A 23,265-nucleotide genomic window follows, 5' to 3' on the forward strand; every position below is an offset into this window, starting at 1 on the left:
TCTGCTAATGAGCTGATGATCTAAATCAGGTGTGTTTGGTTAAGAAGACATGGAAAATGTGCAGGGCTTTCCAGGAATGTGGTTGAGAAACACTGCATTGGTTGGTTTACTCTGCCAGAGCAGATGCTTGTTGTGGTCCTTGATGAGTCGAAAGCTTCAGACTGATTTCTGCAAAGACCCAAATCTTTTCATTGATCCGGTCGGCTAGTCCAAACACCCGCCCAGTGACCTACTTAGAGCTGTACCTCTTTAACGATGAATGAATGTTCATCATTCTCAAGCTCTCTGACATCTTAGACTGCAGCTCTGACCCTTTATGTTTAGCCAGAGGCGATTGATTGAGCCTGGTTTTCCCATGGTTTCGCTTCGGTCAATTGGTGAAGTTTTGGTTCCTTGCCAATTTTGCCTGTGGCTTGCTTAGTTAGGGCTGGTTGATCGTCCTTCAGCACTGGATAAGTGGATCATCCTTCAGCAGTGACATTAGTATTAAACTGAGCTGAATTAAACTGAACCAAACTCCAACAGTGGCATTTGGATTCAATTGTACTGAATCCGATTTTAATTTAACTCGAAGCGTGACAGCATTCTACCACAACTCTTCTACTGTCAGATATGCTGAAATTAGCGATGTGCGGATCGATACTAAAATATCGATATCTCCGATACCTGCTTTGTATGATGTAGAATCGATGATCTTATCAAAATATCGATATTTCAGTAATTTGGAACAAATATGTAGTTTATTGAAAATAGAAACACAGTGGAAAGTTACCACAATTACCCTAGTTTGTCTAAATAATGTCAACTTTGAAAATCTTGTTCTTCCGCCTACCAAGTATAATAAATAAAGCATAATAAAGCACTGTACAACTGCAGAGCATGCTAGCTAGCCACTCAGTCCGCTGGCCTGGGTGGCACATGTTGTTCAGTCGCGCTGTCATTGGATATAGGTGACCGCAAGCAAAGTTTTTGTGGAGCTACTTCTCTTCCATAAACTTAAACGAGGCAGTTTGTGACACGTGTAACAAAAATGTGAGGTACTGTGGTAATACCACAAACCTAATCAAACATCTACATATAAATCACAAGACAGAATATGACTATGTCATGACTAGGTGGTCAGAAGTGGCGGAAAGGAAAGGCACAGGTGCTACTAGGGTGAGACAGACATCACTTTCAGAGTCCTTAGGTGCAGCAGGCAGTCACTATCCAGTTACAGAGGGAGAAAATGTGGCAATGTGGCTGTATTTTGGGGTCTTAGGTTTTTGTGACAATGATAAAATCTGGTAATAATAAATAAAATAAAAGAAAAAGGTTAAAAATCTTCAAGGGCACCAGATTAACATTTCACTAAACTATTATGTTAAGATGTTCAGGCAGGCGTTTTAAGATATACATGCTCAGATGCTGTCAATAAATATGTAAGTTGGCTATTTTTTTGTATCAAAATTCTTTATCAATACAGTAGAATAACCCGTAGTAGGTCTCGTATTCAGTATAAAGGGACACTTTTTAGTACACTACTTGTTACCTTAATTTCCCAAACAGTAAATTTCGACCAAAGTGTTGGTATCGGATTGGTATCACCAATCTTTGCCTTTATTTTACTTGGCATCGAATCTGATAGGAAACCAGCAGTATCGCACATCACTAGCTGAAATGTTTTGTTGGGGTTTTGATTTTGGCAGCGGACAAGGCCAAAATAACAAACCTTCCTTTATTTTAAACTTCTACCTCATCAGTTAACTACCCTAACTTCAAAACACAGAGACCAAAAGGTTTCACAAATAAACTGGCAACTGACTCCTTACTATCCCAATTATCTACAGTATTAACTATTTACAAAAAACAAGCAACCACAATCAAAGCACAATCCCAAGAATCAGTGTCAAACAGGCCAAAGGGTCAAATGAACTGGTAGATCAGATGTAACAAACACAAAGCAAACAGTACTCACAAATCTCTTTAATCTCTCGAGTCACAAAACTTCAACACATACACAGCTCTGCACTATCCAACAAGCAGATATTTCAGATCACACAAAGCAAGAGTGACCAACCAAAGATGGCCACCAAGGAAGCTGTCGCAGCTTTTAAAACACTGTAGGCCAATCAGGAGCGAGCATCCAGTTTAAAGTAATCAATCAGGCGTTTCCTAGGCAGAGCAGAGAGAGACGGATAATTCCAAAATAGCAAATGAAACATGACAACCATAGAGTTGTAACAGCTTCCACAATATAAAATATGATGGCTTTTTTATGATCTTTTCTTCATATACATTTTAAAAGTGCTATAGAACTAAAGATGACTTGATTTGACATTCGAAAATGGGTGTTCATCCTCAAAAGCATTTGGCTATGTAGTGTACCCAACCAAGAGTCTGATAAACTGTAGGCCCAGGCTCTATTTGGTGCACCTGCAGAGAATCTGCACTTGTAGTTTCATTCATTTTTATATGTATGTCCCACAGCAAATTCTATCTTTTGGCTAATTTAACCAACACACGACCTTCATGTGTTCCTTAAACGCCACCCATCTGGATTGCCTTGGACGCGCGCTCCAGTGGATGAAGAGAAAGGGTGCGTAGAGGTTCTGGATGACAGGTCTGTCTGCTATTTTTACACCCAGTCCGATAACGGTGGGGAAATTGACAGACTACCAAATGATGTGTTGCAGAGTGGCATGGTTGCCGACAAGGAGACCTCTTCACGCAGGAGGGCACAGGCTGCTGACACCAGGGATAATAGCAGCGCACAGAGCCCATTGTGTGTGTCCCCCGCACATGGCATTTGGAACTGAGCGGCTTCTATCCCCGCGGACAAACGATCCGTGCTTGGCCGGGGAATGTCAGGCTTCGCGGCTTTCAATCAGCTCACTTGAAGGATCTTGGCAGGGGCTGCTCTCTTAACCCTTGAATTCATTAATAATTAGCGTAATTGTGTGAGGCAGGGGCTGGCCGTATCCGAGACGCCGTGTGAATTCTTGATTGCTTTCCTCATCATTTTTCTTAACCCCTTTGATCGGTGCATGCATTTGTTTATGATTTACCTTCGGAGGGATGTGTGCATCTTTCTCTTCCACCCAATTACTTCACATAAACTTTATCAGCACGCATTACTCCTGGTACTGCTGCCTTGTAAGTTTGGACTGCTTCACTCTCATTGGAGTTAAAGCGGCAAGCTGGCATCCTCCGTCTATGCCACTTGCTTCAGATGCGACAAATTGGTGGAATGCCCGTTGTGTGCGCGTGTGTGTGTGTGTTTTGTTCTTGAACAATTTCAGGTAATTTTAGCAAGACAGTGATAATATTGAAAACTGTGATATTTTGATCACTATAATCATGATGTGAAATCTTCATACCATCACATGTCAATTCACGATTAAAGGCTGATTTATACTTCTGCTTTGAGTGAAAAGAAAAGTTTCCATCTGCAGGCCCTTTATGGTACTCGACACTTGTAAACACTCGCTTCATCGTTTTCTTGGCTGTCAGAACCGCACACACTCGTCTCCGCTACCAACATGACCAATCAGAGCTTACGCTACGCGTTGTTAAGACATTTAGTAAAATTTTTTGAGAGGTGCACGTTGGAGTTAGCCATGGAGAGGGCTATACGAATGAACAAAGGGTGCACCGGACCATACAGGTACGCTTGATGCAGAAGTATAAATCAGCCCTAATCAATAAACAGAAAAGACGATGTAATAATGTCATTGGCCCATGAACATTTCTTGCTTGTTGTCAAACTATTTCAAATCTGTGACAAGAGTCAATCCAATCATAACTTGATGTTATAACAGCTAACGTAACTTTATTTATTAATATGTATAACTTTTTGGACTCTCAGAAGCTATGGAAATTTAAGATGTAATAGATGAACTACGTAGTAAACACGCCCTCCATCAGGCTTGTGCACCGCCCACACTCGTCACTGCTACCAACCCGACCAATCACTGAGCTTGCGCTATGTTGCGATGTGGTTAAATTTTTTGAGAGGTGCGTGTCAGCCATTCCTATCAACAATGGAATATGAAAATAGGGAACATGCCCACCATTACCCCCATCTCCCACAGCCCCCCCACTGCAACCTCCCCATTCCCTAAATATGTTCATCTGGAGCTGTTTCATTGTAAATAAACAGTTTAAACGGTCAGTAATATGCTTTACCATTAATATTTACAAAAGAAAAATTAAATAGTATACATTAGCAGCGTTTAGCTTATTAAAATGAATAGCCATATAAAGAAATAGAATCAAGTTAAATCTTATTAATCTTTTCTTCACTGTATAACATACACATTCTGATTAAAGAGCAACAAATGAATCTCTTATTTAGATTTTTCGTTTGGTTACAATAAATAACAGAGGTGTCACTTTAAAAATGCACGCATCTAACGTTATAATGAAAGCATTCAATTGCTTTGCTAACTTTTTTGCTCATTTAGGACAAAAATTGGTTGTGTTTAAAAAAAAAAAAAACGCTAAGATTAACATCTTTAGATATTATTATTATTATCTGTATATGTCTGTTCAAACACGTACCCAAAACCCAGAGTTTTTGTACAGAATCTGTTTGGGAAACGGCGTTTATTTATCACTATGGAGTGCGTCTGACAGTCATGCACCGCTACATGACTGTTTTGAGGATTGCATAGGAGGGGCGACGGCACCTGTAATGAAATGGAAGGGAATCCTGCTGTTTTTATATTTATTTCAAAGTGTTTTCATGCCTAAATAACATGAAAGCACAGAACAGACTCGCATTTAAGAGCAAAGGGCGGCCCCTGGTGGTTCGGCGGTATGGGTTTCGTATAGGGAGGATTGGCCCTTTAATGTTTATTGCCACCCTTCATGGAAATATTGAAAACATGGGAGAAATGGGAAAATACCTTTACGGGATGATCGTGGGATAGAACTGTAAAATACGGGAAAATCCATGTAAAAACTGAAGGGTTAATGAGTATGGCATCAGCCTCGGCGTTAGCAGCTTGAAGTCTGCACACGACCATACGCGTGCACATGAAGCAGAAGTATAAATCAACCTTAATCGTTAAACTTTCATCATCATTTTTCCTTAAACCCTTTGATCATTTGTTTACGGTTTACCTGCGTAGTGATTTGTGCAACTTTTGTCTTCCGCCCAATTACTTCACATAAACTTTATCAGCAAGCATTACTCCCCGTACCGCTGCCTTGTAAGTTTGGACTGCTTCACTCTCATTGGAGTAAAAACGGCAAGCTGGCATCCTCCATCTATGCCACTTACTTGTTTCCATTTTGCCCGGGGGCTGCTGCCAGCGTCAAGGGCCTCTCTTTGCAGTATGACAGCTCCATCTCAAGGGGTCTGGCTCCCCATGCAAAAACAGCGCATCAAAACAAATAAGGCCTCGGCAGCTTAAGAGAAAGCCGAGATCAGTGCCGCCTTCCAATGTGGCGTAAGATATGCGCCGACGCCAGAGCGCCATTGCAAGGCAATCTTCCACAGTCTCTCTGCTAGTCTGTCCTGCAATTCAGCATCATCTCTACGGGTGGGCCCCCGTTCCTGTCATCCTATGGAACCACTGAGGAGGTAATTACAGATTTTGCAGCGTACAGAATTTCCGGAGACGGACACCTGCCTTAAAAAATTACGCTCTTCTGCAGTCGACATTCCCACCCCTGCTCCTCCTTCCAGCCCGCAAGAGAAAGAGTGCGAAATTCTGCTTCTGCCGAGCCCCTACCCGAATGCTGCCGGCAACAGGAGCCTCTTGTACATTAAATAAAAACTGTCACCCTGGGCAACGTGTGGCACCGAAGCATTTATTCTGTCTCACATATCCTGGCACTTAGAATTATTTCCTTCATGCCTGATAACCAAATTACAATATGGCAGGTCTCCCCGGAGCCACGGGGATCGTTAGTGCCAGCTCACAACATACTTTCAACTGATGTGGCATTTCATGTACAGCTGCCAATCAAAGTCTGCGGAAGGGAAAGATGCAAATGAGGGCGGGCCTGGCAGTGTTGCAATTATGTGTGTGTGTGTATGAGTGTGTGAATGTATAATCCCTCGTCTCTCCGGAAGATAGACAGCTGCAGTCTGAACGCAGTTCCCAAGCATCTCTCTCTTGCGCTAACTCGACTCTAAATGTGGGGTAAGCAAAATGGCAGGTGAAGGGAATTACTGTAGCGCTGCTGGATTATGAGCTGTCGCATGCTTCTCTCAGGTCTCTGAAAAGGCTGAAAGCTCCATCCTAAGGTGCAATCGCACTGTTCACTGTGCGGATGGCAAACAGAGAGCAGTTTAGTGAACTTGCTGTTCTTCAAAATAAAGGGGTGACAGAGAGAGACCCGACCTGCTTTGGAGGTTTTAAGGTTGGTGAGGTTGGGATGCCTCTGGCGTGGTATTTTTATTTATTTTTTTAAAAAGTGGTTTGGTGATAGTGAGTTCAAAATCTAAATGCATATTCATTGAATCATGACAAAATCCATTCAAACTGAAATTATATTGGCGCCAGAAAATATTGTGCATTTGAATGCATTTTGTTATGTTTTAAGGCCAACAGTTTATGGATTTACATTGGTTAAAGATTGAATGGGGGGTTCAAGCTAAAGAAATAATAATAACAGTGCTAGTCCTCACATAGTGTTCTCAAATACATTATAAACACAGTAAGTACATTGTATTTATTTTTTATGTAAGTACATAGTAACTAAGGACACTTAATATAAAGTGGGACCATATATATATATATATATATATATATATATATATATATATATATATATATATATACATATATATATAAATATATATTAGGGATGTAACGATATTGTAAATACCGTCATACCGCAATAGCAATTTTTTTCAATATTACCGTAGTCGCATGACTCGGTAAAACTATAGGTCTTCTGAGAAAATTTGCTCAGGCGAATGAAGCGAACGGGAGGTAGCGGAAACAACAATTCCCATCAGCCCAGGCGTGGCCATCATCCTTTGCGGTCTGTTGTCGCTACAGATCCAGTAATGCGGAAATGGACTGTGCTGCTAGTAGTGGGAATAAGAGCTGGAAATGATCGAACCTAAAGCGGGTTTTAAATCGGATGTGTGGAAGCATTTAGGTTGGGGGTGTTGTTGTTGACCCCGTGCGCGTACTGAATAGCGGTGTTGTCGCGTCGGGCGGGACAGAGGCTGTGTCGCGTCACGGGGGCACTTTTCCAAAAGTATTTTTATTGAACATATTAGATATGAAACATACATTACAAAATAGCTTTTCAATTTTTTTTTTTTTTACACAACAAACAAACAAAACCTGCCGCACATACATTTAGGTTCTAGAAAAAAAAAAAAAATTATATTAAGAAAAAATACAAATAAATAGTTATAATAAGTAAAACATATGTTACTCTCATTAATAAGGGGAGAAAAAAGAAAATACAAAAAATTGAAGAGAAAAGAGAAAAAAAAAAAGAAAAGAAAAAAACAACAACAAACAAACAAACAAACAAGGAAAGGTTCTACTCTTCTAAAATGACTGAGGGGTCCATCTTTTTTACGTGATCTAGAACAGGTTGCCAGGTGAGAAAAAACATATCAGTACAGCCTCCTAAAGTGTATCGTATTTTTTCTAAGGTCAGGTGGTGTAGAAGTTCCATAAGCCATTGCTTAAAGGTTGGAGGAAGTTTTTCCTTCCATTTCAGCAATATTAATCTTCTAGCTAAAAGCGTAGCAAAGGCAATCACATTTATCTTGCTTTTGTTAAAACATAAGGACTTTGGTGTGATTCCAAAAATTGAAATTATGGCCTCAGGTTCTACATAGGTATTTAATGCGTCCGAGAGGAATTTAAATATTAGCTGCCAGAATTTCTTTAATTTTGAACAAGCCCAAAACATATGAGATAAAGTAGCTGGCTCAATGCCACACCGGTCACAGTTAGGGTCTATATTTGGTTTAAATTTGGCTAGTTTCACTTTGGACCAATGTAATCTATGTACTACTTTAAATTGTATAACTCTATGTTTTAAACAAATTGAAGATGAGTGGATATTGTCTAAAACGGATTGCCACATATCTTCTGATAGTTCTATCTCTAGCTCCACCTCCCATTTTCTTTTTAATTTTACTAGGGGTTCCAGATTGTGGGAATTAATTATAGAATATATTTTGCCAATAAGTCCTTTTGAGTATGGGCTTAGCTCCATAATAGAGTCAAGCAGGGAGGGGGGAGGCAGTGAGGGATAGTGACTCATTGAGGAGGACACAAAACTTCGCAGCTGGAGGTATCTAAAGAAGTGTGACTTTGGAATTTGAAACTTAACTTTTACTTGTTGGAATGAAGCAAATTGCCCATCAATAAACATATCTTTTAATATCTTAAGACCTTTCATAGACCAGATGTCAAAAGTTTTGTCTATAGTAGAGGGGGTGAACATATGATTTCTTGCTATGGGGGCATAGGCTGATAGTCCTTTAAGTGCAAAACTTCTTCTAAATTGTGCCCATATTTTGAGTGAGTGTTTGACAACTGGGTTTAAAGAGTATTTAGATAAAGGTTCAGGTGTCGGAAAATTTGAGCATAGCAGAGCATGGAGTGAGGTTGAACAATTTGTGTTTTCTAAAGATAACCAATTAGGGCCACTGTCATATGATGGATTTGACCAGTGTAGCATTGCTCGAATATTAGCTGCCCAGTAATACTGCTGAATGTTGGGTAATGACAATCCTCCATGGTCTCGGTGTCGTTGTAAAATATTTTTACGGATACGTGCATTTTTTCCATTCCATATAAAAGATGATATTAATTTATCTAAAAGTAAGAAAAATGATTTTGTTAAGAATACGGGTATGCACTGAAAAAGATATAAACATCTGGGTAATATATTCATTTTTATAGTGTTTATTCTACCTCCCAGTGACAATGGTAACGGATTCCAACGTTCAAGGTCTTTTTTTATGGAATCTATCAGTGGAGGGAAATTAACTTTGTACAAATGTTTGTATTTATTAGTGATCCATATACCTAAATATTTGAATTTGTCTTTAGTTATTTTAAATGGTAGTGAGGTAAAAGTAATCTTTCTACCAGCATTATTAATGGGCATAAGCTCACTTTTTTGCATATTTATTTTATAACCTGATATTTTCCCAAAGGCAGTCAGTAATGTCATAATTTGTGGTAGAGTTGTTAGTGGTTCAGATATATATAGGAGGGTGTCATCTGCATAGAGAGAAATTTTATGTTCAAAGTTGTCCCTCTGTATACCCTTGATATTGATATCATTTCGTATCGCAATGGACAGAGGTTCAATTACCAATGCAAATAATAAAGGGGACAGAGGGCAGCCTTGTCTGGTTCCCCTTTCTAACGAAAAGAAAGGAGAAATGTGACAATTTGTACGTATTGCTGCCATAGGTGATGAGTATAAGATTTTAATCCATGAAATGAACTTTGTGCCAAATCCAAATTTTTTAAGAGTGTAAAAGAGGTAGTCCCACTCCACCCGATCAAAAGCCCTCTCAGCATCAAGTGAGAGAAGGACTTCCGGGACATCAGATGGAGTGGGATGGTGGAGGATATTTAGAAGTCTGCGTATATTATAGAATGAATATCGGTTTTTAATAAAGCCTGTCTGGTCACCAGAAACTATTGTAGGTAGCACTATTTCCAGCCGATGCGCTAATATTTTGGCGAATATCTTACTGTCAACATTCAGCAATGAAATTGGTCGATAAGAGCTGCATTCTGATGGATTTTTATCTTTTTTATAGATTAGAGAAATAATTGCTTGATTCATAGTCTCTGGCAAGGAGCCCGTGACTGAGGATTCTTCATATAGGGAAAGTAGAATAGGGGCAAGATCACCAGAGAACTTTTTAAAGAATTCACTTGGAAAACCGTCTGGGCCTGGTGATTTTCCGTTTTGCATAGATGACACTGCTCTAATAAATTCGTCTTTTGAAAATGGATTCTCCATGTCTAGAGCGAAATCTTGATCAATAGTGGGTAGACTAATTTTCTTAAAAAAACAATCAAATAATGACTCATCTTTACAAGACTCCGAAGTATATAATTGTGAATAGTATTCTCTAAACCGATGGTTGATCTCTAAGGGATTCGTCAATTTAGTGCCAGTGTTATCATTAACTGACATAATGGAATGTGCTGCATTTTGTTGTCGAAGTTGGTGAGCTAAGATCTTCCCTATCTTTTCACCATGTTCATACATCTTATGCCTGGACTTAATTAAAAGATTTTCTGTTTGTTTCGTACATAATAAATTAAATTCAGACTGAAGAGCTAAACGCTGTCTAAACATGTCAGGTGTAGATGAGTGTGCCAAAATTTCATCAAGTTTTAAAATATCATTTTCAATTTTTTTAAGCCGCTCATGTTGTTTTTTCTTTAATCTGGCACTATATGATATAATTTGGCCTCGAAGATAGGCTTTAAGAGATTCCCAAATAAGACTAGAAGATATTCCTGGAGTCTGATTGTGCACTAAATATTCTCTAATTTCTGATGATATAAATTTAACAAACTCCACATCAGAGAGAAGTAGTGTATTAAATCGCCATGGCCGATAGTTGTTTGATGTAATTGGCATATCTAGAGTGATTAATAATGGCGCATGATCTGATATCACTATTGCATTATATTTGCATTCACTAACTAGAGGAAGTAGTTCACTGTCCAGAAAAAAATAATCTATACGTGAATATGTCTTATGAACTGGTGAATAAAATGAATAACCTCTACACCCAGGATTTTGGAATCTCCAAACATCAATCATTCCATAGGTTTTAAGAAGTTGGTTAATCACTTGAGTTGTACGACTTGGTATCATTGGTTTGAGAGAGCTGCGATCCAGTGAGGGTGATAGTACGCAATTAATATCTCCTCCTAATATAAGATGATGAGTATCTATATTAGGTATTCGTGAGAAGAGACCCGTAAAGAATGCACTGTCATCCCAATTGGGTGCATATACATTTACCATAACTACCGGAGTATTATTTAGTCTACCCACTACCATTATATAACGGCCTGCTGGATCAGCTTCGATTTTTGATGCCTCAAATGAAACCGTTTTACTAATGAGAATTGCTGTTCCTCTAGATTTGGAGTGAAAAGTCGAGTGAAAGAGTTGTCCCACCCATCCTCCTCTTAGTCTAAAGTGATCAAAAGTTTTCAGGTGGGTTTCTTGTAGGAAAGCGATATCTGTATTTAACTGTTTTAAGTGTGAGAGAACCTTTCCACGTTTCACTGGATGATTCAAAGATTTAACATTCCAACTTATAAGATTCACCTGGCAAACGCCTGATGCGTTAACATTGTGTGGTTTAACCATACGTCTTTAAAAATGTAAGCTTACATACAAACGCTTCGTTTAAATATAACAGAAAAGACCCTTCCAATAAGATTGTAGAAAACAAAACAAGAAGTAGAAGTATAAAATGAAGTGCGACATTTACCCATTCCCAAACACCAAATAGAACATGGTGCAACTTTAACCCCTCGCAACAATATCCACACATAAAGTGCTTACTTGGGGAGTTTTAACCTCACAAGTTGCTCTGCACATTATTAAAGAAAGAAAACAAAAATGAAATTAAAAAATAATAAATTAAATTGGCGCATATTATTAACAATCACCTATTAAAACAAGTGTGACAGTTACATAACAGCATAGTAATGATAATAATAAACTCAGTAATTGTACTGTCCCAATTATATTTCCTGCTTTTAAGTTTAACTGAAAATAGTAAGTGATTTTGTATCAGTAATATTGTTTTTCACTCCTCATCCATGAAATAGGAATTCAGTCAGTCTCTGCATAGATGTAATGTTCATATACTCACTCAAATATGGTCATTTAGATGGGAGTGTGAGTGTATGAAAAAAAAACAAAGTCACTGAAGTGGCTTGGTACTACTCAATCAGAGATGGTCGAGCCGTCTTAAAGAATATTATTTTTCACATAAGTCAGGGCTTCTGCTGCATCTTGGAACTGCTTTTCCGTCCCGTTGTGTGTGATTCGGAGCCTGGCCGGGTGAAGAATGCCATAACGAACACCATCTTTTCCTCGTAGTAGTTTTCGGACTTCGTTAAAAGCCGATCTTGCACGGGCCACGCTCGGCGGGTAGTCGGGGAAGATGAATATGGTTGCGCCGTTATGATGAAGGGGTCCGGTTTCACGAACTCGGCGTAGAATTTCCACACAGTCCTGGTAGTAATGCAATTTTGCAACAATGGCCCTGGGTTTACCATCTGCACGTTTTGCCTGGAGAGTGCGATGAGATCTATCGATCAGTATATCTTTATCCATTTTGAGGGTGTCTTTGAGCAGCTTCGACACTGAGGCTGGAGTACATGCGCCAGGATCTTCGGCTACATTCAGTATTCTAATGTTTGACCTCCTCATTCGCCCTTCCATGTCCAAGCATTTCTCTTGTAGGGTTACTACATTTTTCTCCAGTTTGCGCACGGTGTTTTGCAGTTCTGTAACATCGTCTGAGCAGCTGGATAAGCCTCGTTCCATGTCTGACACTGTCGTTTTAATTGCCTCAAGATCTGAGCGAACAGCCGAAGCGTTGCTTGCTATCTCGGATTTAACTGCTTGTAATTCAGCTTTGACCATTTCAAATTCGTTTGACAGTGCAGTTTTCAGTTCTTTTTGAAAGAGCGAGGTTATTTCCGTTTTGATCGATGAGATCAGCTCAGCTTTAATCTCCAAAATGTCAGTGTGTTCGGCTGGCTCGGACATCATGCTAGGTGTATTAGCATCCTCTTGATTAGCAGCGGTTTTCCCCGTGTACTTATATTTACGTAATTTGCCCGCCATTTGGATTTATAGAGAACCCAGCTGCTTTATGTGAAGTAGTAAAGTCTTAGATAGATGTAGCATCTCATATTTTCGATTAAAGCGCCTTAAATTTATAAGTTATATTACGTTTTTTGCAGAGCTCACCCAACTTTTACCTTACTCCATCGCCTGCTCAGTAGCGCCCCGTCACGGGGGCACTTTTGATCATTTTGGAAGGGCACTTTCTATCCAAGACTAAAAAGGGAATGTGCACTGCACAGGTGCCTGCAAGTTGGGGAATACGACTAATAACAGTCATGGGGACTGCAGAATACAGCACACTGTTCAGATTGATTGAAGAGACCTCTATCTCACTCATGGCTTCTCCTCTCAAGTGGGGGAAAGACAATGCACAACGTTACCCACTGCTGTCAACCTGGGCCAAGTCATATCTCTGTCCCAGAAACCTCAATCCCAAATGAGAGGGTTTTTTTTCTGTTGCATGTGCAATGTTTGATGTGAAGAGTTTTCAACAATACTAAATTGAAACTTTATTTTTTTTACATGGTTAATTAATTTTTTGTTATTAAAATTGAAAAAAAAAAAAATTGAAAAAGTTCCTGTTTCAAAGCTTACAGATAGATGGCTAATTTGTATGTCATTGACACTTTTGGCACTTTTTTGGGGTATTTTCATTAGTTTTGTTTTTCCTGTAAATGATTCAATAAATACCGTACCGTGCTATTCATACCGAGGTATTACCGTACCGTGAAATTCTGATACCGTTACATCTGTGGGCGGCGTAAATACCTTGTTGATGACTGGTCAGAGGAGACCACAGTGCCAGAGGTTCTTTTATGACCACAGTGTACTTATCTTCTGATAGCTACTTCCAACAGGATAATGCAATGTCATAAAGCGCAAATCATTTCAGACTGATTTCTTGAACATGACAATGAGTTCACTTTACTCAAATGGCATCCACAATCACCAGAACTCAATCCAATAGAGCACCTTTGGGATGATAAAATGGGAGATTCGCATTATGGATGTGCAGCTGACAAATCTGCAGCCACTGCGTGATGCTATCATGTCAAAATGGACCAAAATCTCTCAGAAATATTTCCAGTACCTTTTAGAAAGATTAAGGCAGTTCTGAAGGCAAAAGGAGGTCTAACCCAGTACCAGTAAGGTGGTATATATATATATATATATATATATATATATATATATATATATATATATATATATATATATATATATATATATATACACTATATATATATATATATACACTATATATATATATATATATATATATATACACACGCAGACACACACACACACACACACACACACACACACATAATGTCCATGTTTTTTTTTTTTTCCAACAAGTTTTCATACCAAATAGGAATTATTTGAGTTAATGTAGTAAATACTTCTCAAACTTAATATTATACTGAAGCATTTTCAAATGATGGAATCTTTTTGACACTTTATGGTTGTGAAACTTCAGTGTTAGATCTTAATGTGGTGAACTACACCTGTGGCTGCTCCACTAAAACAGTGTGAACTTGAGAAGAATTTACTTTTCACATTCATTTAAAATCATCCAGAGGGATCAGTTGGTTTAAACACATTGAAAAACTAGATTCTGAACACTTGATTTTGATATTTTCTCTCTTATACTGTGATATTTAGTCAATTTAAAATGTTACAAAAGTGCTTTGTAAGGCCACTAGATTTGTGATGTTGAAGCAGCAGGACTAGCTGCACTGAAGGCTTCTATTATCCAGCCAAATTGCAGGGTGAAGACATTGTTATTGGATTAATTATTGTAGAAATAATTTGATTAATGGTGAACAAACTTGTTTGTGTGAATTTGGCAAATCACTCTACATCTAAAACAGTAATCACTTTTAAACAATAGTAGTATAGCACATCAATCAGTTTTTACCCATGCTAATATGTTAGGAACAATGCATTGTGATTTAAAGGGGTAGTTCACCCAAATAATTTTACTCCAATTTACTCCAATGGTTTCAAACTAAATTCCTGGAGGGCCACAGCTCTGCATAGTTTAGCTCTAATCACCTCCAACTCACACCTGCTAAATAGTCTCTAGTAGTTTAGACCTTGATTAGCTGAATCAGCTGTTTGATTAGGGTTGGAGCAAAACTGTGCAGAGCTGTGGCCCTTCAGGAATCCAGTTTGAGACCTATGATTTACTCACCATTTATTCACCCTCATGTGGTTTCATACCTTCGAGTTTCTTTCATGTGTTAAACACAAAAGAAGATATTTTGACGAAAGCTGAAAACCGGTAACCATTGACCTCCATGGTAGGATAAACAAATCCCACACTCAAAAATATATTTATGCCTAACAAAATGTATGTATTCTGATTGCATATCATTTTTTTAATCTATTTGGATTATATACTTTTAACATAATTGAACTAATAAACTGTATGTGCTTGATATTTGTTAGTTAAACATAAATAAAATCATTAAGAGAAAAATGTGTGTAATATTATCAATAAATCCTATGTGTTTTAAATGGTTCTTATTAATTTATCCATTGTGTGGAATATGGAGCTGCATCAATTTAAACCCCTGAGTGTTAAGTAAACCAATCTAATAGAATTTAACTAATTGAATCTGGCTTTTTCTACGAATAGACATACTCATGCCATATTCATATCTTTAACTGATTAAATACAATAGTGTTCGATTTTAACAGATTTAGCTTGATCCTAAGGAAGCTGACACCAACCATTTAAAAAGGAACCGACAAATAAAATCAAAAGTTTACAAACATTAATAATAAACTTCATCGTTATTCATTGAAGTCAATGGTTACAGGTTTTCAGAATTTTTTTTTTAAATATCAACTTTTGTATTTAACACAAGAAAAAAACCTCAAAGTTTTAAACAAATAAAGGGTGAGTAAATGATGACAGAATAGAAAATTTTACACCTTTAAATGTCAACTTGTACAGTATGTAATTTTTAACCTCATACATCACAACATTAGCATTTTATATATATATATATATATATATATATATATATATATATATATATATATATATATATATATACATACAGTTGCAGTCAGAATTATTAGCCCCCTTCACATTTTTTTCTTCTTTTGTAAATATTTTCCAAAAGGTGTTTAACAGAGCAAGGAAATTTTTACAGTATGTCTGGTAATATTTTTCTTCTGGAGAAAGTCTTATTTGTTTTATTTCCGCTAGAATTAAAGCAGTTTTAATTTTTTTAAACACCATTTTGGGGACAAAATATCAGCCCCTTTAAGTTATATTTTTTCTCGATAACCAACAGAACAAACCATCGTTATACAATAACTTACCTAATTACCCTAACCTGCGTTGTTACTTTAACTAACCTAGTTAAGCCTTTAAATGTCACTTTAAGCTGTATAGAAGTGTCTTGAAAAATATCTAGTAAAATATTATTTACTGTCATCATGGCAAAGATAAAATAAATCCATTATTAGAGAAGTTATTAAAACTATTATTATTAGAAATGTGTAGAAAAAATCTTCTCTCTGTTAAACAGAAATTGAGGAAAAAATAAACAAATGGTCTAATAATTCAAGGGGCTAATAATTCTGACTTCAACTGTATATATATATATATATATATATATATATATATATATATATATATATATATATATACTCGCCGACCACTTTATTGGGTACACCTTACTAGTATAAGGTTTTGCTTTCAGAACTGCCTTAATCCTTAGTGACATAGATTCAACAAGCAACTGCAAATATTCCTGAGAGATTTTGGTCCATATTGATATAATAACACCCTAGAAATGGTTGTGCGTGAAAATCCCAGTAGATCAGCAGTTTCTAAAAGGCTCAGACCAACAACAACCATGCCATGTTCAAAATCACTTAAATTACCTTTCTTTCCTTTCCTTTCCTTTAAATCACCTTTCTTTCCCATTCTGATGCTCGGTAACTGCAGCAGATTGCCTTGTCCATGTCAGCGTGCCTAAATGCGTCGAGTTGCTGACGCGATTGGCTGATTAGATATTTGCGAAAGGCAGTTGGAGAGGTGTACCTAATAAAGTGGCCAGTGAGTGTATATATTTTGTGATATACACTGCATAAGAAGCACTTTTAAATGTATGCATCGCTGTCACGTGTCTTCACAGAGTTTTATAGGGGGTGTACATTTATGCACACAGTATATTTATGGAAGTACATATAGGTGTTTATGGCTAGAGGAGACATTGGGTCATCTCATGCAGATGAGGTACTAAAAGACCCTCCAGCAACTCCACTGCACCCAATACTCTCCACAAAAAAAGGTAATGCAACTTCACTGGTTTACTGACACTCAGCAAGTGAGATTAAATGGCTGGGAAAATTCGCCATTACAGCTCAGGATGACGATGAGTGAATCCGTGCACCAGGGGTTAATAGCACAGTAAATCATCAGAAACATTTTTCAGGTTGCTTGAGTTTATTCCTTTTTAATTTACTTTTTTCCCCTCCTTTGTTTCTCGATTTTGTCTTCATTCTCAGTCGCGTTTTTTCTCTGTTGAAGACCCCCTCCTCCTCCTCCTCATCCTGTCTCAAAGTGATGCTTTTGTTGCATTCCAAGAGGTTGATAAATCAATCCATCAAAAAATTCTTTGCGGTGAAACTCAATCAAGAAAGGTCATGTCGCCGGGAAAAGAACAGATTAAATTAGCATTGAATTAGACATGGAAAGTGAGCTCTGTCAAAACCATCACCGAGCTCAGCACAATTAGAATATGTTAATTATGCATTTCATTAAGGGCCCAGGCGCTCTTTGAATGTGAGATGAAATGTCACTGGTGTAGGCAGCCGAAAAATGGAAGATTGCCAGGCACAACTTTCTTTGTGCAATGTGTGACACCTTCATTAACATCAGGGATTGCTGCTCTGATTAGACTTTTTGTATTAGTGGAAGCCTTGGGCCTTCAAATGCTTTGGGTTTTTTTTCCCCACCCTGACTGAGAAAAGGACATTGTCTGCGGACACTTGAGTGAATTTACAAACCATAACATTACGTACAACAATGCTAGTTGTAATTCCTGCACACACTGTTGTTTTATTTTCTGATAGCTAAACATGTTTTTTGTTCTGATAGATGCTGTCATTTAAGGTATCTTCACATTTGGCAGGTTTGGTTTAATGAAAACAATCTAGTTTGATTCCTCTCTTAGTGTGCGTCATTTAAAAAAAAGCAATGTGTTAATGGAGAAATATAAAAACTCAGTGTTGATTGTGATGTATAAACTCAATAATGGCACAGCCATATCAAGATTGGTTACCCAAGCCCAAGATTGGTTACTCACTTAAGCTAAGCAGGTCTGAGCCTGGTTAGTACCTGTGTGGGAGACAGCATAGGAAAACTAGGTTGCTTTTGGAAGTGGTGTTAATGAGGCCAACAGGGGCCGCTCAACCTGCGGTCCTAATGCCCAAGTATAGTGAAGGGGACACTATACTGTCAGCGAGCACCATCTTTCAGATGAGATCTTAAACCAAAGTCCTGACTCTCTCTGTGGTCGTTTAAAATCCAATCGCACTTCTTGTAAAACAGCAGAAGTGTTACCCCATGTGTCTTGGCCAAGTTTGCTCCATCATCCCTTACTGATCTCGGCCTTCCAATCATCCCCATCCACTGAACGGGCTTTATCGCTGTATCTGCACTCCACCAGTAGCTGGTGTGTGGTGAGTGCACTGACATCGTTGTCCTGTGGCTGTGGTCGCATAATCCAAGTGGATGCTGCACACTGGTGGTGGTGTTAAGAGACACCACCCCCCCCTTAATAGGATTGTGAAGCACTTTGGGTGTGTGGACATACACAATACATGCAATATATAAATAAACAATACATATTTTTATATTAAATTGTTTATATTGAGTGTGCAGAGATTGGCTGTCATTGGCGGTGCTGAATGCGAGTGGGCGGAGCTAAAGGTGTCTTTTTGTGTGCGTTTCTTATTAAGACTCTGATTGGTGAAATTTCTGCATATCATTATGGGTAATGTAGGTTGGCATGCACTACCACTCATGTACAAGTTCAACAAAACCATATGCAATTAATTAACAACTAGTGTTGCTTTCGTCAATGAAAACTATGAAGAAATATTTTCGTCAACAAACCTTTATCACAAGACAAAATGAGAATAGATGCGTCAAAAATGCTGGGCATCCGACAATAGCTGTTTCCATCCACCTATTTTGTCCAAAATGCGCATAGAAAACTGGTTGAAACGCCAAGATGCGCATTAATTATGAAAATGTGCAAAAAAAAATTTATTCACATAATGGAGTAGGATAAACTTTTTATTCGATAAGAAAAGATGCACATTAGTGATGGGTCGTTCATGAACAATTTGTTCATTTTGAACAAATCTTCGATATGACTCTGGAACTACGAGTCCTCTCAGGGAGTGATTCGTTCATCTGCGCGTGCGCACATTTCGAACGACTCAAGAACCAGAAGATCGGCTCAGACTATACTTTGGTTAAGATTATATGTGACTGTCAGTGTAACGTGAATGAACCACTGACATTTGAGGACATGGAGAGGTGAGCTGAGCAAAAAGACAATACCTTCATAGAGAAAAGACCAGGTAAACATTGAAATATTAATTTCTCTTTCTTATAGTATTCTAGTTATGACATATTTGTTGTGTAATCAACCTTTTGGGCTAGTTGATGTGTTTGGAAGCAATTCGTAACATTTTAATAATATTTTGGCAAATTGAACCAACTGAACGAAATGACTCGAAAAAAGATTTGTTCCTCTCAATGAATCAGACTTAAAGATCCGAGTTAGTAAAATGATCCGAACTTCCCATCACTAATGCGCATAAACTACGATGGAAACACTTTTACCAAACAAATTCCAGTATGCGCATTAATAAAGGTCATATGATTTTGTTGTAAGAGATCATGTGATGATAAAAATGTTTGTGAATGGATAAACCAGCAGGCTAAGCACTTTGTGAAACATCTGAAATGTTGTTTTGGTTATTCTAAAACGCCTTAACCATCCCACAATTAGTGTTATTATATTATTAATGATCTCCAGAATCAAGAGCGTTTGTGCTCTGCGTCTGACACCTTCGCATTCACTGCGTGTCAGGATTGCCTTCTAAGGGCAAGGCGTTTATTAAATGATGAAAAGATTCACACAGCTTCTCGTACTGCAGCAAATTCCGTCTTTACTGTTGATATTTGGCGCCAGTTAATCAGGAAGTGACAATTTTGTTCACTTTGACTCGTTGAATGGAAACGCTGCTTTATTCGCACATCTTTTAAGCAATAATCCAGTTTTGCGCATAAAGGTAATTAGCATTTTTGGATGGAAACATAACTGTTGACTATAACAATTTATAATGCAACATTGTTGATGTATAAAAACAAGTCTAAATGTGGTTTACAAAGCCTAAGCTATGCTATAATGTCTGAAACTAGAACAAAATAGTCATGGATGATTCTAACTTAAGAATAAAATGCTCAGACTTTTAGTCGACTAACACTTGACTACACTGTAAAAAATAAATCCGTAAAACTTACGGTAAAAAAACGGCAGCTGTGGTTACCAGTACTTTACCGTTACAAACACGGTACAAACCGTAAAAGTAACTTCTCATTTTTATGGTAAACTACCGTATTTTATAAATTTATAGAAGTAATATGTCTGTATTTTGAATGACCAACATTTACACATCTTTTGTACATGTTAGCACACCTACATCCAGGTGGTGATGAGATAGTACATGATGAGCCAAAGCTCATCACAATCAACTTTTCCCACAAGCAGAAAAGAGTATAAGCATATAGAAGGTGCTCAGTGTCATTCACACAGCTACTAAACACCAGTATGGTAACACGCTTAAAATTAAAGTCATGAAATAAACATGTTTATCAACCTTAGATGTAACATAAATCTCTAATGTACATAACTGATGGGGAAACAACTAAAAAGATCCATATTAATGTCAAACAAATGCATAAAAAGTGATGTGCCATGCAGGGAATTCTGGGAAAGTCAATTTACGGTTATTCGTTGTATATATTGAGAAAACATACCGTTAACCAGGTTGCGGATTTGTACTGTAGCATTTTTACAGTTTTTTTTACTGTTGAAATCACGGCCATTTTTTACAGTGTAGACTGAAAAGAGTATGAACGTGACTAAAACGAACAAAAACTAAAATGTCAGCTTCACACAAAGACTAGATTAAAACTAAAATTAAAACATGCTGCCAAAACAACACTATTAACAACCCCAGAAAACAGCTTGTATCATGAAGCTAGATTAGCTGGCTAGCCAGTTACATTTCAGTTTAGTTTGCAGCAATTGTGTATTTTTGGTACCATCAAGGTAGCTCAGCTCAGCTGCTGCATAATACCATGGCTGTCTTTGTGTTACCTAAAACCCAGGATTCTTGCAAACTAAACTGAAACTTAACTGGCTAGCCAGCTAATCCAGCTTCATGGTACAGGCCCCAGGTTTGTCTTTAAAGGCTTATCAAGTATCCTTAACAATCAATCTATTTCCCTATTAAGAAAATGAATAGAATTTCTGCATCTGGAACCCCGCTGTTGTGCTGTATTGCTCACTAAATTTAAGATCTTGTTATGAAGCTATCTGCCATGTTTGTGCTTGACAGCTTCACTGTTTACTCTTCCATTGGTGGTTTGCTCTGTATATTTGCACAAGGTTAAATGTTCTTGGTTGCATCCAACATCTTCTCTGATGCCTATATTACCTGCCAACTCTCAATGATAACACCTTAATTGTAATTATAAATGCATTAGGTATCATGGACTTTAAATTGAGAACTGACTATGTGAGTCTGCAGTCTTGCTGTGAATCATTGACATTACAGTACAGAGTGGCTGCTTTGGTATTATCTTGAACATTATAAGCATTTCTTTCATGTGTCAGAACAGATTACAGGCTAACGGGGTGCATAAAAACGTCACATGCTTTTGGTTTTCCTGACATAAATGTCTGTAGTTCTTCACAAAATATCAGTCTATGCGTTTTTTATAGACAACCTAGGAAGTTGAGAATGTCTCATTTGATCAGATCGTTCCAAGCTGTTGATGCAGTGATTGTTATTTTAATATATAATAGGTCACACTTTACAATAAGGTTCATTAGTTAATGTTTATTAATGCATTTACTAACATGAACAAACAATGAATAATACATTTAGTACTGTATTTGTTCATGTTAGTTAACGTTAGTTAATGAAAATACAGTTGTTCATTGTTAGTTCACGATAACTCATGGTCCATTAACTAATGTTAACAAGCATAGACTTGGATGTTAATAATGCATTAGTAAATGTTCAATTATGATTAATAAATGTTGTACATGTGTTGTTTATGATTAGTTCATGTTAGTAAATGCATTAACTAATGAACCTTATTGTAAAGTTTTACCATATAATGTATATTTAATATAAAACCCTTTTAATCATGTTATAGAAATCTACAATTGCAGATACCAGTTAATGTATTTGGATAAACTTGAAAATGTTTATTGAAGGTAGATTAACATCTGCAACCTGGCAATCTACACAATTTAGAATGTTTCTGAAGCATCACTACAGCATTGTTAGTGTACACTGTGTAGTAGTCACTAAGTGGGTGCTCACTAGTCAAAAGAGTCCACCATTGTTTAAATATGGCTCAGGTGCCAGACCAAAACTGACAAGCAAATGAATTATGATTATACAACTGGGCTGTTGAGTGCTACTCAACATTCTAACATTCTAACATTCTAAGGGGTGCCATTATTTTTAGATAAATGCACAGCTAAAGTACTTGCGGGCACAGCTGCATCATAGTCTCCAACAACAACAACAAAAATAAATAAAAAAACAAAGAATTGGGACTCAAAGACAGAAGGCTTTGGATTAGATGCATAAGAAACTAATCTTATAGGGCCATAAAAACCCCCTATTTCTGTTTAAGTCTACCTAAGATTTTTTTTTCAAAAAATGCTTCATAATGGGGGTGGAGCTCTGCGAGCAGAGGGAGGAGTGGTCGTGGCCAGCAGAGCAGGGTAAAAAGAGGGGAGTGCACAAAATGAGACACCAACCATGGGGGCACCCATGATTTTATAGTTCTCAAAGCTGAAATGCAAAGAAATAAACAGTAATTTAATGCCCTGCTACATTTATTATTAATAATTTCATATACACATTACTACAATTTGTTATATCAAATTTATATATTCATATAAATTCATATATTCATTGTTGCTCTTATAGTTGTGTAAATTGCTTCCTTGTCCTCATTTGTAAGTCGCTTTGGAGAAAAGCGTCTGCTAAATGACTAAATGTAAATGTAAATCATTATAAACATTGTGTTTGTATAAACACTATAAATGAGGAGGACTTCTTTCCTCAATCCTTGGCCTGAATGCAGAC

At 37.5% G+C, this 23,265-nt stretch overlaps 1 long non-coding RNA gene across 2 annotated transcripts in view; it reads left to right on the forward strand.

Annotated features, from left to right (window-relative positions):
- The window catches only part of LOC141380548 (uncharacterized), an 85,965-nt gene extending 80,907 nt beyond the window's left edge, over positions 1-5,058 (forward strand). Inside the window, exons 6-7 of one of the 2 annotated variants that reach the window (XR_015524068.1) lie at positions 2,470-2,578; positions 2,676-5,058. This is a non-coding gene — a long non-coding RNA (uncharacterized LOC141380548). The remainder of the gene's footprint in view (positions 1-2,469; positions 2,579-2,675) is intronic. The other variant, XR_015524067.1, reaches the window with a different exon arrangement.
- Positions 5,059-23,265: the final 18,207 nt, after the last annotated feature.

Source organism: Danio rerio, chromosome 23, assembly GCF_052040795.2.
Source record: "Danio rerio strain M-AB ecotype USA chromosome 23, GRCz13ab, whole genome shotgun sequence".
Lineage (NCBI taxonomy): Eukaryota > Metazoa > Chordata > Actinopteri > Cypriniformes > Danionidae > Danio > Danio rerio.